This window comes from Microcebus murinus, chromosome 20 (assembly GCF_040939455.1).
Source record: "Microcebus murinus isolate Inina chromosome 20, M.murinus_Inina_mat1.0, whole genome shotgun sequence".
NCBI lineage: Eukaryota > Metazoa > Chordata > Mammalia > Primates > Cheirogaleidae > Microcebus > Microcebus murinus.
Genome location: NC_134123.1, coordinates 7,191,905 through 7,207,822, shown reverse-complemented (window position 1 = coordinate 7,207,822; position 15,918 = coordinate 7,191,905). Strand labels below are relative to the sequence as shown.

General features: G+C 41.7%; 1 long non-coding RNA gene across 1 annotated transcript; it reads right to left on the bottom strand.

Annotated features, from left to right (window-relative positions):
- Nucleotides 1-2,629: 2,629 nt before the first annotated feature.
- LOC105875541 (uncharacterized) lies at nt 2,630-14,242 on the bottom strand. The gene is made up of 3 exons (XR_012913633.1): nt 14,134-14,242; nt 3,576-3,695; nt 2,630-2,830 (listed from the first exon to the last, which is right to left on the bottom strand). It is a non-coding gene; the product is annotated as an uncharacterized LOC105875541 (long non-coding RNA).
- Nucleotides 14,243-15,918: the final 1,676 nt, after the last annotated feature.

The window sequence follows — 15,918 nt, the reverse complement described above, 5'->3', positions numbered from 1 at the left end:
TCGGCCTCCCAGAGAGCTAGGATTACAGGCGTGAGCCACCGCGCTCGGCCCAGAGTACACTTTAGATGTGTGTTTAAAACAATGTCCTTTGGTTGAGGGCCTTGTAGAACTCCCCAGTAATGCCCACTTCTCAGTCCCACATTCTTCTCTCTCCTGCACCCTTTCCACTAAGGTGAGCAGGATGCCATTTAGTTTCTTGAACGCCCCATGCTGCCTTCTGCCACAGGGCCTTTGCACATGCTGTTCTCTCTTCCTGGAACATGGCACTTTCCCCTTACTAATGTAACACAGAGGTTATTTTCTCAGAGAATCTCCATTCTTCTAGACCAGATCAATCTGTCTAATTTATGCTTTGCCATTACTGTGTTTTGCTCTTTGGTGGCATGGTCATGGCCATGAACTTGACTTTCTTAGATCTCTTACTGAGGAGTTTGTCATGGACAGACAGCCATGGCTGCTGTGCTCTGAATCCAACGCCACATCTCTGCTGAGGCCACACTTCCCAAGGGCTGCTCCCAGCCCATGGCTGAGCACAGCAGGAATGCTAAGGCAGGGCCATCTTTGGGAAAGTCAGACTCTACTGATGGGCAACTTTGGCCTTGTCAGAATTTCTTGAGAACTACACCGCAATCTAAGACTACCCACCCGTCCTTCCTTCCCTCTCCCCGTCACAGAACTGCTCCCCTGTCTGTCGGGTCTCCTGGCCTGCCCCGGCCCTTCCCTCATGTCACTCAAAGGCATTTAACAGTCAATCTCTTGCATAATTAGTCTCTCTTGACAGGCTTGTTGGAAGATCCAAACTAACACAAGTCTCTATTATGATGTTAAATTTATATGTGCGATTATTTTGTTAACTGACTAGTTTCTATTCCTTGCTATAATTTCTCAATGCAAACCTTTAAAAATTTCTTTTCATAAAAAAGTCTCGTAAAACATTTAGTTTTGCATACACATCCACAGTCATACATGTGCAATTATTTGATGATTGCTTACCTCCCAGACTAGACTATGAGACCAAAGACCAGATTGGAGACACGTGCGTCTTTGGTTTACCATTAAATCCCAGGACTTCCCTCAGGGACCCGCACACAGCGAGTACTTGTGGACGCTTGCTCGCCTAACAGTGAATGAAATAATTACAAACACAGGGCATTATAAAAAGTGGAAGGTAGGGTCAAATGTAATGTATGTTTGTCCTAACTATAGGCTTTCTAGTTATTTTTCAACTTGGGAAACTGCAATTGGGGATTGTGCCCTGCAGAATAAGGTCAATAAACATAAGACAAGTTCGGTCAGTCCAAGGAGTCCCTGTAGTAATTTAGGGATTTAGAATTGGATTACATTTTAGCATACTTATAGGAGGAAACTCTAGTTTCTTCTTTCTTCCCTAAGCCATAATAGTTTGGTCATGGAAAACACTCCATCCAAATACTGCCCAAGATCGGTAATCTCAGAAGCTGTAGGCAATGAAAGCAGTTGACAAAGGAGTTTTGAGACCTGACTTGGTTTAAATCTACAGTGTCCTAGTTTCAGATCGTGGACAAGTCATTTTGCCTCTTCAGGGTTTGATATTCCCACCTGTACCCTGGGAGGGGTGCCTGGGGACGCCGAGGCACTTCTAGCTTGGACATCCCTGAAGTGGACATAGAGGTCAGGGGAGGAGTGACCTCTTTCTTGTCCCGTGCTGTAAGCCCACTACCTCCCTCGGCACCTGCATCGAGGAGGCACTGAATGCATCTAGCTTGAATGAATGAATGAAACCCGAATGGGGTGCCTTCCTCCTCTTTTTGCCTGGGTACATGCTGTTTCGGGGCCCAATCTGTGCTAGCAGGAAAGGCAGGAAGCAGCTGTTTACCTTCCAGGGAGCGGCTGGGTGATCTGCCTGTGTAAACAGCCATTTGCTCAGGTGTCAAGAGGAGCACCTGGGAGAGAACACACATTTATTCCCTTCCTCACGGTAACGATCCAGAAATCCCGGCTTGTCTCTGCATTTTTCCAGGCACTACTGGAGCGGGAGCCTGATCTTTTTCTACCCCAGCCTGGGACCAAGCATGCACCCCACTCTCACTCTTGCACTCCTACCCTAAGTCCCCCCTTCTCTAGTCATCCTTCAGAACAAAACTTCCTATCTGAAGTTATCTTATTATTGAATGTTTTTGCCTGCTTGTTACCTGTATTCTTCCCTTAGATTGTAAACGCCTTCAGACTAAATTGTCTTGTTCAAGGCCCTGCACCTTCTCCCTGCACCTGGAAGGACAGTGTCTAGCACTTGGTGGGGAGGCTCAGTAAATGGACATGGACCGACAGATGAGTGGGATTTGCTCCAAACCTGGTACAGTGCAGTTGCCAACCCGAAGGGTGCCTGAAATTCCCACCACTAAAGTCACCTCGTTGGATTAAGTCAGAACTCTTCACTCAACCATGGCAAGCCACTTTTAGTTTTCGTTATAGCTCCTACTCTTGCTTACTGAATGTATTTCCTTAATTCATCTCTCTTCTTTCACTTAAATTTATCTAAAATGCAAATTGTATGTCATGACTATAAATGGAAACCAATGTCACTTTCCATAAATAGAAAGTAACCATGAAAATAAATACAATGATCACAAACTTTAGGGCCAAGGGGACAGAGGATGGAACTTTATTTCAATGTATTTTTTTCCTTTGTAATACTAGGTATTTTATTTTATGTATTTACAAACATTATTTTGATGCAGGGTCCACACTTCACAAGACTTCCAAAGGAACTCAAAGCATCTTCCTTAAGAATCCTGGAGGAGAGATACCAAGAAACTGTCTGCCAATGGCCCAAGCTTGAGGCCTCTTCTTTCTTTGTTAAAAAGGAAAATCAAATAATGTTAGGGTCATGTAAAAGACATGTTATCACCAAGCTGAGACCACCTTTATGCTGTAATCAGAATGACTGAAAGGGAATAGAAAAGAGAATGACTTTCTCCACGTAATTTAGGTCTGTGGGCTCCATTAAATCATTTCAGGTACCTTGGGTTAAGGTGGAGTCTTCAGAAATCCCAATTAAATTGCCCATACATGATTTAGGGCTAAATTGCAAATATACTAGTACTATTAGTTTAGACTAATTTATCAGCTCATATCACTAAATATTTCTTGAGAGACCACTATGTACAAAGCTTATATGTTAAGCCCATGTACTAAGTCTCTCTTGCATAATGCAAGTAGAGGAGGCTATGTAATTGTGTTCTTTTATAGTAACTCCTAGTAACTCCAATATCTGGGCACCCTTTAGGTATGCTTCACCATCCATTTCTTCTGTCATGTGTTCTTGTCTCCTGAAATGACTGGTAGTTTGAAATTAGATGCCAGATGTGTATCAAAAATTAAGATAATTTGAGATTCTGTGTAATTTTATCTTCTAACAAAAATCTGCTTTTATTTTTACTTAACCGTTAAGATAGAGGCAGATCACCTAACCCATTAGGGATTACGTTTACTCAAAGCTGGACTTCATTCCTTGTGAGGGTCGGTCTATTTCTGGTCAACCCTACTTATAGGGTACAGCCCTTTGTCAATGTCCAGTAAAAACCTGGGATGCTTACCATCGCCACTTTTCCTTATTGGGTTCTGAATTCCCACTTTCCCCTTCAGTATGGTAAGACCACCAGAAGTAATGCTCAGCTTCCCTCCTGTTGGCCACAGCTTATGAATCAGATACAGTCCTTGAAGGGGGAAGCAGACCGAATGTCAAGCTCACCTCTTTGCACATGCCTTTTCTCAAGGAGCTCAGTCCCTCAGTCCCTTGCTGCCTTGGTAGCTGTCTGATGCCTTCAAACCAAACCATTCAACTATTTTGTCTGGCTTTTCTAATTGTCCTTGAGTGATGGATTGATCTTCAACAAATGAGTCTATCATTACAGCCTACAGGTCGTATTGTTACATGAGAAAAGCAAGTGACAAAAGAATATGTATAGCACGATCCCAGATTCATTAAAACAAAAATATTGGTAATTTGTTAGAATATGCACAGGAACATAATCTGAAAGAAGAGTTACCTAACCATTTACATCGGTTACCCATCATGCAATATTACATTTTCCACACTGCATAATTTTTTGTAATGTTTAGACTTCAGTTTTCAATAAGGATACATTTTATTTGTAAGAGGAAAATAATGATATCATTTCCAAGAAATTAAAGAATTAAAAATGGCATAACGAAGTAGTTGGAAAGTAAGATAGTCTTTATCTTCCCCTTACTAAGCTACAGTATGAAGAGGCCTCTTGGTTCAGGGATTTTCCAGGTTGGTGAGTTACCTATGAGGATTCAAAATTACTTACTGAATCTTTTAATCTACTTGATCTGCAAATAAAAGAGAAACTAAAATTATAGACATCTTTCAACTCTAGGAAAACATTTACTTAGCCAAACTAACTTTAGCATGCAACTAATTAAAAAGGACTTTCTTCTTAGAAAGAGAGACACATATCCATAAAGTGCTATAATTTATATAAAGGCTCAATCTGAAAACTCCATTCCATCATTTTCCAAGTGAATACTGAAGTCCAAATTTGGGAGTTAATACTTATCTGAGCTAATTTTCATCTTATTGATTCTACCCTTTAGAAGTTTTCTAGCCCTTTAAGATAATTTTGAGTCTGAATTTTGTCTCCAACTATCTTAACTAATACTTTAGTCATTTTGTCGACTAAGAATTTAGTAGGTATGTCTTCTATCTCCTGTTCTAAGATATTTATGAAAATATTGGGAAAGTTTTAAAAATATAAATCAAGTGCAGAATAAAGTGAGACTTCTCTCCAGGTTGTCAATAATCAATTAACGCCTTTGTGCATCATTGTTCAATCCACTTCAAATCCACTGCAGTATAATCTTATCCACATTTCCCTATTCCACTAGAGCCGCCACATATGTTACTCACATTCAAATCTTCTTGGTGAACCAATTTAGCCAGAGACCATAAGAGCTGTTATAGACCTCCTGCCCTGTGTCCCTTGGCCACAGTAGATTGGCCCAAGGATGAACACTTGAATGCAAAGTGGGCCCATCAGATTCTCTATCTCTGGAACTTGGCAAAGAGTCACAGAGCCTGAGTCTGTTGGCTGTAGAGAGCCAAACATAAGGGCCATGGGACTTAGGGTCTGAGGCCACCATCGTGGGGCACTCACGGTGGGCCTTTTATGAACAGAAGAGTAGAGACTGGTTTATGGGGACTGATTTGTTAGGAGAAAGAAAAAACCCAAAGCATACATGCTATGAGAAATATTAATAGAAATTTGAGAAATCTGACATTATAACCTATACTTTGATTCTGTGAGGTTTTTGTGTAGTTTTAAAATAAACTGTCCTTTTGGTCTGAGCAAATGTTTTGGGCTGAACTGTGTCCCCTTGAAATGCCTATGTTGAAGGCCTAGACCCCACTGTCTCTGGATATGACCATGTTTGGAGACAGGGGCCTTTAAAGAGGTGATTAAGTTAAAATGAGGCTCTTGGGGTGGGCCCTAATCCAATCTGACTGGTGTCCTCGTAAGAAGAGGAAATTAGGACGCACAGAGGGACACCGGAGGCACCTGTGCACAGAGGGACGGCCATGTGAAGACGCAGCAAGGCGGCGGCGTCTGCAAGCCAGGAGGAGAGGCCAAAGGGGGAACCAAACCTGCCAACACCCTAATCTGGGTCTTCCAGCCTCCCCACTGTGAGAAAGTGAATCGCCCGGCCTCGGAATGTTGCTATGGCTGCCCAGGCAGACTAAGACAGCAAGTTCGAGTGGGTTTCACTGCTGTCGGTCACATGTAGTAGAAAACTCGGAATCAATTGGATCAAAATTTAAGCATTTACATGATTTCCTATAGCTAGAAATCAGGACGAAAAGAGCTCCAGGGCTGGTTAATCAGTAACTCATGACATCGTGGAGGATCTATGTTCTTCCCATGTTTCTGCTTTTCCATTCTCATCTCAGCATGTCTGTCGGCTCTGACCTCAGGCTGGATCCCTTTATGTTGGCAAGCTGGCTGCAACATTTCAGGTCATGACATTGTCCTGAATAATATAATGTAAGAAATTATTATATTTTCTTTAGTGTTTCTTTCTAAAAGCAAGAGAATCCTTCTGAGGAGCCCTCCTGTACTCTTTTGCATACATCTTATTAACCAGAAATGCATCATAGCCAACAACTACACTAATCACTAGCAATGAAAATAAGGCCATCAGGAAAGAGCCACCCTGGGTGCATAGGGTTCAAGGGCAAGGGCAGGATCTAAATAAAATGGACGGAGGGTTAAGAACAAAGAAGGGGGAATGAATTTGGAGCAGGTAACCAACAGTGTCTCCGGTACCTTTCACCAATGCTCCCTAGACAGCAATTTTATGTACAAGATAATCATGGGAGATTTTGGCAAATGTATTACTGAAATAGTGACACCTTTAATACCCCCTCTTCTGATATATCAGTTTAATTAATATACATGGACAAAACATACAAAATAAGTTTGGATTTTCATATTTTTATAACCCTGCATAATTTAAAATTTTTGTATGCTTTCTGTCATTTGCTGCAAGAACAATTTTACAGAATGAGAAACTGAACCTCAGAGACTTGAAATGATTTGCACAAGAATGCACAATGTTTGGTCCTAGAACGATGAAAAAATGACTGGGGGGGGCATATGTCAGTAAGTAGTGATAGATTAGATTAGAGTAGATTAGAGAGAGAAAGTAGTAAAATCATAGGAATCTAGGTAAGATTATGAGGACCTTGAATGTCAGAGGAAGGAGTTTAAAATTGATTAAATGTATAGTGACATCTTAATCTGAGGAGTGATCTGATGAAGTGTTCCTGGAAGATTCGTCAACCAGTGGTTTCCAGAAACAGTTCACAAGTGGTTTAACAAAATAGCGTAACAGAGGCCACACTCAAAGACTCACTCATTTTCTTTCAACTACAATGTATTGAGCATATAGTAGGTGCGAGGTCCCAAGTTCAGCAGTAGGGGTTAGGTAATGAGCAAGGCAGATATGAACACTTTCTTTCTATCAGTTAAAGCCAGAAGGAGCTGTATTAATCAGGATAGCCTGGGCTATGCTGCTATAACAAATAAACACTGATACCTTTAGCTTGAGATCATTGAGACATACTTTTGTTCATGTGAATTCTGAGACATGAATGGTTATCTTGCACTTGTACCTATGCCTTCTAGAACACCTGGCCTCCAAGCACACCACAGTAGGTCAAGAGAGATATGGAGGATGGACGTCAACTCTTACTTGTCTCAGCCTGGAAGTGACACGTGTTACTTCTGCTTACAGTCCACTGGCCCAAACTGGTCACATCTAACAGCAAGAGAGGTTTGAGAATACATGGCAAGGAGCACGTGAATATTTGGTAAGTGGTAACTGTCTCTGCCACAAGATTTTATAATAAATATCTTAGGAAAAGATCTGTTTCTTCTTTATTCACTTACAAAGTTATACTGTGTAAGGAGTGGTTATATAAACATCACTTTAATGACAACTTCTGCTTCAGGAGAAAGAGCTTTCAGATTGTGTGTATAAGCAGAAGATAATAACAAGTCAATACTAAAGAAAGGTGACATTTTAATTTCTTTGCCCTGCAGTGATGCAGTAGAAAGAAAAGACCTCAATTTGCATCACAGTTCTCCTATGTGCTGCTCGTGTGTCCTTAAGCAAGTCTTTAACCTCTGTGAGCCTCCTTCTTCAACTTAAAAAAGAGAATAATACTTATCTACCCCACAGAGATATCATGAGGATTAAAAGTTAAATATATATATGCAAATGTCTATGTGGCACCACAACTGGCACACAGTAAAAGCTAATTAAATGTTAAATGAGTCTGCTGCATATGGGTCAAAACAAATTGTAGATCAGAACTCCCAGGCATGTTTCTTATGACACCTTTCATGTAGCTTCTTGCATCAAATCTAACTCAGCTGCCTGGTTTTCAAGACTCCATAATGTTTCACTTCTTATCCTGTCTCCTCCCCCTACAACTTCCCAGCATCTTGTCTCCCCAAGCTCTTCCCTTTGACACTCACTCACTGCTCCTGCTAAACAATTTTACTTGCTGTCTGAAAATTTTGATAGGTCTCTGGAAAACTCTTCCCATGCCACTGATTGCGTTAAATATTGGGGGTCCCTCCTTACCAGGCTGGTCCCTCCAGTCCCCCATCGACATCGGGTTTGGCCATCTGATTTGCTTTGGCCAGTGAAAAGTGAGTGGAAATGATGTGAGCAGAAGCTTTGAGAGCCACAGAATGTTTCGCCATCTCTCTTTTTGCTCTGCACAAGACCAACATGCTCCGAATACAATCTTCCCTTTCAACTTTGGTCCTGAAATGAAGATGTGCAAAAGAGCAGCAGCTTATGGTGGACAGGAATGAGATTGAGAAATACTCATATGTGCAGGTAACTTGCTAAGATATTAGAGGTTATTTGCTACTGAAGCATAATCTATCCAAGAGATGGCTGAGACAACCCAAATCCCTACCATACATGCACCCTCTGCTCTTTTTTTTTTTTTTTTTTTTTTTGTTGAGACAGAGTCTTGCTTTGTTGCCCAGGCTAGAGTGAGTGCCGTGGCGTCAGCCTAGCTCACAGCAACCTCAAACTCCTGGGCTCAAGCAATCCTCCTTCCTCAGCCTCCCAAGTAGCTAGGATTACAGGCATGCAACACCATGCCTGGCTAATTTTTTCTATATATATTAGTTGGCCAATTAATTTCTTTCTATTTATAGTACAGACAGGGTCTTGCTCTTGCTCAGGCTGGTTTCAAACTCCTGACCTGGAGCGATCCGCCCGCCTCGGCCTCCTAGAGTGCTAGGATTACAGGTGTGAGCCACCGCGCCTGGCTGCACCCTCTGCTCTTTAAGTAACTATGTTCAAAACCTCCCTTCCCTAGCACATTTTCCACCCCTCTTGCCTTCCCCAAATAGTATCTACTTTCAAATGCCCTCTCTATGAAGAGTCCTCTGATTATCCTGATCATAAATGATCTCTCTTTGCTAAGAGAGCAACACCCATCACATTATTTGTAGTGATATCTGTAAATAAATGTTTGTTGGCTACATTAGCAAAGGAATGCTTCGCCTATGGCACTGATTATAATATTTATTATTATAGTACTTCCCCTATGCCTTATAATATTTAGTGTGGACAGGGATCATGCTTTTTCCATTTCTGGAAACTTAGTACCATATACTTAGGCAGAGTAAACATTTGTTGACAAACGACATAGCTTTCGGTTCTGGGTAAGATGGAGCAGTCACACTCTACCTTTCTCTCTCTCTCTCTCTCTCTCTCTCTGGCACTGAATGCAGCTATATAACTGGTACATAAAGCACACAGTGGCAATTCAGGTGACCATGGCTCCAGATTAAGAGAGCTCAGCCTTTCAGTAAAACAGTAGCTGACATGTGGCTTTGGACTGTAGAATGGGTTTCTTTAGACCAATGAAATGCAAGAACTTCCTTAAGTTCCTTCTTCTGAGCCTGAGAATTGGCCAGTTCCACAAAAGTTAACCAGAAAGGTGGCTCTTCAATGGCTACAATTTTATTATTGTTATTGTTGCTGTAGGTATGTGAGATACCAACCAGGGCTTCTAGTGATCTCTCTATATTTATGACTGCAGTGTCCCTAATGAAGGATGGGGAGAGGTACATGATGAAATACCCCTTTGGCATTAGAAATAAAAGGGAATGTGAGGAGGGATGGTCTATAATGCCCAGGTGGGATTTCTATGATAATCTGTGGTGCCTTTAAGAAGTTCTTACTTTATTTTATAGTGAAGAGGATATTTTGAGGAAGAGTAAACAGTCCTTCTTAATAACAAGTTATTTCCTCTTGAGGAAAAATAAGATAGTTAAAGATATGGTAGCACTGGGCAGATAGGCCAATAAACAAGGAACTTGGATGGAAAATACCGAATGTGGATTTTAACTGAAGGTCTAGAAGAATCCGGGACATTCATGGCATTTGTTGTGGGCGAATGAGGGAGGGGACCAAAATAGGGGAGAAGGAGGCAATGGGTAGTAGCAGAGGCCAGTCTTAGAATCAGCCATTCAAGTTATGGGAGTGTCATTTGTAACAGCCATTCTACCTCAATATGTCCCAACTACGCAGTGGTTCTGGAATCTTCAGAACACCATTGTGATCTTCATTTCCTGCCTGGCCTGGGCTTCTGGGCTGTGTTAAGCAACAAAAGGGAAAACAGTGGTGCTATTTCATTGCACAATTCTAGGGGACACCATGCATGCTACGTTTATGTAACAGAAGGAAGTTGTGTTCTCCTTTTTCACCAGTAGCCTTGATGGGGAGGAAACACAATGTTTTCTCTGAACTCTTTACAAAGATCACCTTTCTGATTGATTTCTATTATCTACTTAACCATTCTTCAATTCCTAGAGCACTAGTTCAAAATTTCAAAATATTTCCCTTTTCTTCCCCATGTTGTTGAAAGACAGATTAGAGAGAGCCAAATGCTTTTACCTGCTCTTCTTAAAAAAATCTCTTGTGCCCACTAGCCTCACATTTTTAAACATGTCTTTAAAAAGTGCAAATCCTCTAATCTAACTTGTAAAACATTTAATATTTTGGACGTGCAGCTTTAATGACCATCCAGAAGTCACAGCGGCTGGATAATGGGAGCTGCAGGACTATTGTGCATTGGCCACAAAGCCATGAGGTGGCTCTTTCTCTGGGGTCAGGAGGTCAAGCTCCACAGCATTAATTTTGCTGAGTTTCTTTGTTATAAATAACAAACAAGGTCATTTATTTTCATTTTCTTGTTTCTAATTGCATGCATCTTCTCCCGAGGATGAACTCCATAAACAGGTGGCTGGAATGCTGGGGAGAAAACTTGAAACTCTTCCAGAAAAAGAGGGCATGTCCCACTCTGGTGAAACAGTTTGATGAGTTAGAGATTTAGTCACTGCAGGATATGCACCTGCACTATTACTTGAAAAGCAAACACTCATCTGTTTGGCACACACAGATCTATGTAAATGAGGGGAGATTATTTTGCTGCTAGTCCTTGGCTGTTCTGTGATCAAATGCAATTGTTTCCCATTTCTTAAGAAAAAGAATCTTTATTAGACTCAGTTCTTTTCTCAGTTATTTTTACAATTTTATTGTTCTATGGTTATTAAAAATAACATGCCATATAAATTAAGCCTAGAAACATGGATGTTTATCAAAGAAAGGATGTCATGAGAGGCTCCAACTATGAGAGATATTTATGTGCAATGGTATACGGATCTGTCATGGAAGGGTTTAATTAATATCTGCCTAGCAATGTTTTTCTCCTTACTGCCCCTATAGCTGTCCCTCAGTGAAGAATAAAATATGGACGGACCCCCACCCATTTGCTAAGAAAGTATGGGGTCTTTAGCTTTCATTGTTCAGCCAGTGAGCTTTGTGTGCAACACGGAGGGGCCCCTCCTGCTGTAAACTGCCTGGGCTTCCTGATTTTCACTCCTGTATAAACCCCCTCCCCCACCACTACCTTTGTCTCTTGGTGGAAAAAAAAATCTTTTTTCACTTGAGCAAAATAAAAACTACCCAGTATTTGTTTCTGGAGTGTAATTATAAACTTCATTGTACATTCTTCCTGGCTTTGATGCTTATCTTGAAGAGTTCAGTGAAAATAAATTGTTTTTATGAAAGCAGAGAAACCATTTGATAAACACACTGTCTCTGAAAATTGTTCCTGCAAAAGAGGTCATTCTTTCACTTTAAAAGAAATAGAATATATTTCAGAAAACAGGCAGGACAACAGTTTAGGATTTCTGTGAATACAAGAATTTTTTTTTAAAGGCAGGGTGTAAATACACTGAAAATTGCACACCTCCTGATTGTGTTGAGTGTATTGGTTTCTAAAATAGCTTTATTGAAGAGTTACTTAGGTCACAAGCAAATACTTGCTGCATTTCATATTTCTGGGAATGAATTCTCAGCTTAGTACTTTTTTGCTACTAGGGTTTTGGGGGTTGCCGTTCTATAATTACTATATATCTGTCAGAAGCTATGGGTGTATCTACTCTTAGTAAAAGTAATAGTCAACTGGGAAAATGGTTAGTTTTATAGAGCTCTTCTTGTGTCTGGTAGTATACAGACCAGTATGACTAAAATTGGTTGTAGTAATATGAGAAGCAACCTGGTGTATACAACTGAATATATATTAATTACCATGGAGGAAAAGTTTGCTTATTCCTTCCCCCCCCATTTGCCCATGTTTCTGTCTTTTTTGAGCAAAGTAAAAATATCAAAATAGCTCACATTTTCAGATCAGAAGTGTTTGGATTTATTGAAAACTGAAACTAATTTTTTTCACACTGTAATTCCTATGTGGAACTCTCTCCCAGTGATTGGTTTTAGATCCTGCACTGCAGACAGGTAATGAGGGCCCCACGGTCCGAATTTTTCCTCTATACCATGTGTAGGGTTATTTTTGTGAGAATCTTGGTAGGTTTTGTATGCGAAGCGTTGTTTCTCTGACGTGGAACTCTTAAATTTCATGGAGATGGTTAAATACATATTAAGAATCCAGGATGGAGAGGAATGCTATGCTTTATGACATGAAGCCAAATGCAGATATGTTTTACCAATATAATACATTAGCTGTTACTATGGGAATAGATGAGATGAAACCTGAGTAGCTCTGGCCTTGTTAATTTCCATTTGGAGCTACTGTTAATTTGTCTGCATTATAAATTCCAAACAAGGATCATAATATTTGGATAGGACTTTTCATCACCTAAACCCAAGAGAATTAAAGTGTATATATTTTTAATAGTATCGTCATTTCATCTGGGCAAGCAGAACATAGAAGGGTTAAATTACTTTTGCAGATTCCTAAAAGTGGAGGTTACAGTAAGATTTTTGGTTCAGCAGGTTTAATGCCTTCCTCAAGGAGACTTTCTTGCATAATGTGGAACCTGATAAAGTAGAGAAAGTTTTCAGAGTTCTGTCAAGATATAGTTTTTCAGGCCGGGCGTGGTGGCTCATGCCTATAATCCTAGCACTCAGGGAGGGCTGAGGTGGGCGGATTGCCCAAGGCCAGGAGTTCGAGACCAGCCTGAGCAAGATCGAGATCCTGTCTCTACTAAAAATAGAAAAAAATTAATTGGTCAACTAAAAATATATAGAAAAAATTAGCTGGGCATGGTGGTGCATGCCTGTAGTCCCAGCTACTTGGGAAGCTGAGGCAGGATTGCTTGAGCCCGGGAATTTGAGTTTGCTGTGAGCTAGACTGAGGCCACGGCACTCTAGCCTGGGCAACAGAGACTCTGTCTCAAAAAAACCCCCACAAACATATATATATATATAGTTTTACTACAATGTAAAGTTTGTATATCCCCCCCCCCCGTTTTTTAGAGATTCTAGGATGACAACAACTATTCAATTAGAAAAATCAAGGTAATAAGACAGTTTTGACCCAAATCATCTAAGAACTTTAAAGGAATTTTCTAAAGCTCAGAAGTTGCATTTTGGCCACACAACTGATTCCTGTGCTGCCCTTCGAAATCAATAACAATTAGCACTGTTCTGCATAAATTCAAAGCATATTTAAGATATGTTCTTGGAGAAGTTTTTTCAAATTCAAAGCTAATGTAGTATAAAGAAAACCTTTGTCTATGGCATTTCAGAAAGACTGCTGACAGACTGAAAAAGGAGACACCCCTAAGATAACAAATAGCATGACAGTTAAAATTGCGTTAACTTTTTAAAAGCATCATTCTAAAGTTTTAAATGGATGGGCTTCAAATCCACTGGAACTCTTAAAATTAGATTGCATTTAGAATGCAGTGGACAGTTTAATCAGATCCATTGTATTAATAAATGAAACAACACAGGATCCTAGTTTTAATGTATACAAAGGGCCTAAAATAGCAGTGCAAAAGGCTCTCCCCTCCCCCCTCCCTCCAAGGTAGATTGTTCTCCAAATCAGAGGTCCTGGATATACTCTTCTGAAATTCTACCATAACCAGGTTCTCTGCACATAATACCCTACTATTCAAACATTGACTTTTTCCCTTCCCCCTCCCTTCTTCTTTCCTTTCTTCCTTCCCATTTTCCTTCTAAACTTCCTTTGTTAAATGAATAGTTATTTATTGCAAACAAGCTACGTACCAGGCATGGTCACAGGTCCTTGGGATACAGCAGGGATCTGGCAGTGTACACTGCACCCTCCCTGGAGCCTTCTACAAATCCCACGGAGGCACGGAGCCCGGCATCCTCACACTATATGTGAATTTGCTTTTCAGATTGCTTTTCTCAGAAGCAGCAGTGGCTGTGGCATAACAGGATCTCCAGGCAACTAAATGGTTCAGGGCGTGTGTACATTTGTGCATGAGAGTGCACGCTTGGGGGTGTGTGTGTGTGTGCGTGTGTATGAAGAGTCCAATTCATAGTCCTCTTTGAGGACTTCCGTCTGTGTCATGTTGGGATCCTCTTTCTCATTCAGAGTGTCTAAAATAATGTCTGGCACATAGTAGGTACTCATTAAAAAATAACTGCTGAATGCATGAGACTGGGCAAAATCATCAACTCTGCAGCCTTCCCAAATGACCTGTTTCTGTCCCAGTGATTTTCTCATTCGAAATGTCTCAACATACCCATCTTCAGTCTCAACACCAGCTTCCTTCTAACTCCTCCCCACCATTAAAATCTACACTGGGAATGTTTGCTTAGCTTACATCCTAAAACAAAATAATAAAATGCAGACTGATGAGTAAGGTTCCCCATCAGAGGCATTTGCATCCTAACAGGGAAGGGAGCTTTAAGGGAAAGACTTTTCCAAAACAACCGCTAAGAGGTGGTGTGGAATGTGACTGGGCATTCCTAACTCTTGAGAGCGTGGGGGCGGGGTAGGGGCAGGTCCTCACTGCAGTTTCGGCTCCGCAGCCCAGGGCTTGGTGCAACGCGTCAGCCCACGTGCAATCCCACCCTCGCAGCCAGCGGAGTCTCCACCGCGAAGCCTATTTGTATTCCTGGTCTGATTACAACTTCAGGTTTAGTCCCTCTCTAACTTTGATTATACTTTCCTTCATCCTCTGTAATCAAGCTCAGATTGCTCAGATGCACGACGGCACGAGCAGAAGGTGAGGAGTGTGAGCGTGCAACGAAAACCTCGGCTTCCCAGCCGTGTGGCTCCTTGGAAGAGCTATCTGGAAAGAACAAAAATATTCCCTTTCGGTACCCCAGACCAGCAGGCTGCTCCTCTCCCGCGGCCAGATCCTGCGCCGTAAGCCATTGTTAAATACTAATGGTGAAACTTAAAAGATGTTCTCTTGCGAGACAACAGGTGGCCACTGCAACCTCCGGCTCTGATTGGTGGAAAGGCCACAGGCGCCCAGTGGCCCGAGAAAGGGCCTCCACTTCTGCGTTTCAAGAACTTACTCAATGGGGTGTTGTCCTGATAATATCTCAGCTCACCGCCAATTTGTGCAACCCGCTGGGCCATTAGGGAGCGCCGCTGGGTTGTCAGTGTTAAATGGAGACGAGGGAGAGGGGACCACAGCTTCTCCGGGAGGGGGGATCCCAGTCAGTCCGGGGACAATGTGAGCAGTTGTTCCTTTCCTGAAAACACTCCGCTCCCTCTTGCAGGCTCCTGGCACGAGTTTTTGCCAGGAGAGGAGCAAGTACACAGACTGTCACCTAATTGAAGTTTATTTTTTCCTGCTCGGTTCCAGAGAGAGAATATCGAGGGAAGGCAGACGCACAGGTGTCAGGAGCCTGGGTGTCTGCTTTGGAGAACGGAAGGAAGGAAAAGAAACCCATGTACTACTTCTCGGAGAAAGTTCAGGCCCCGGGCCAGCCGCGTGTGACCAGGGCACGAAACTGTTAGTGAGTGTCCATGAAAGATTTCAAAATTTCTGCAAGCCCGTTGAAGTGGCTCGCAGACGAGTGAACGGG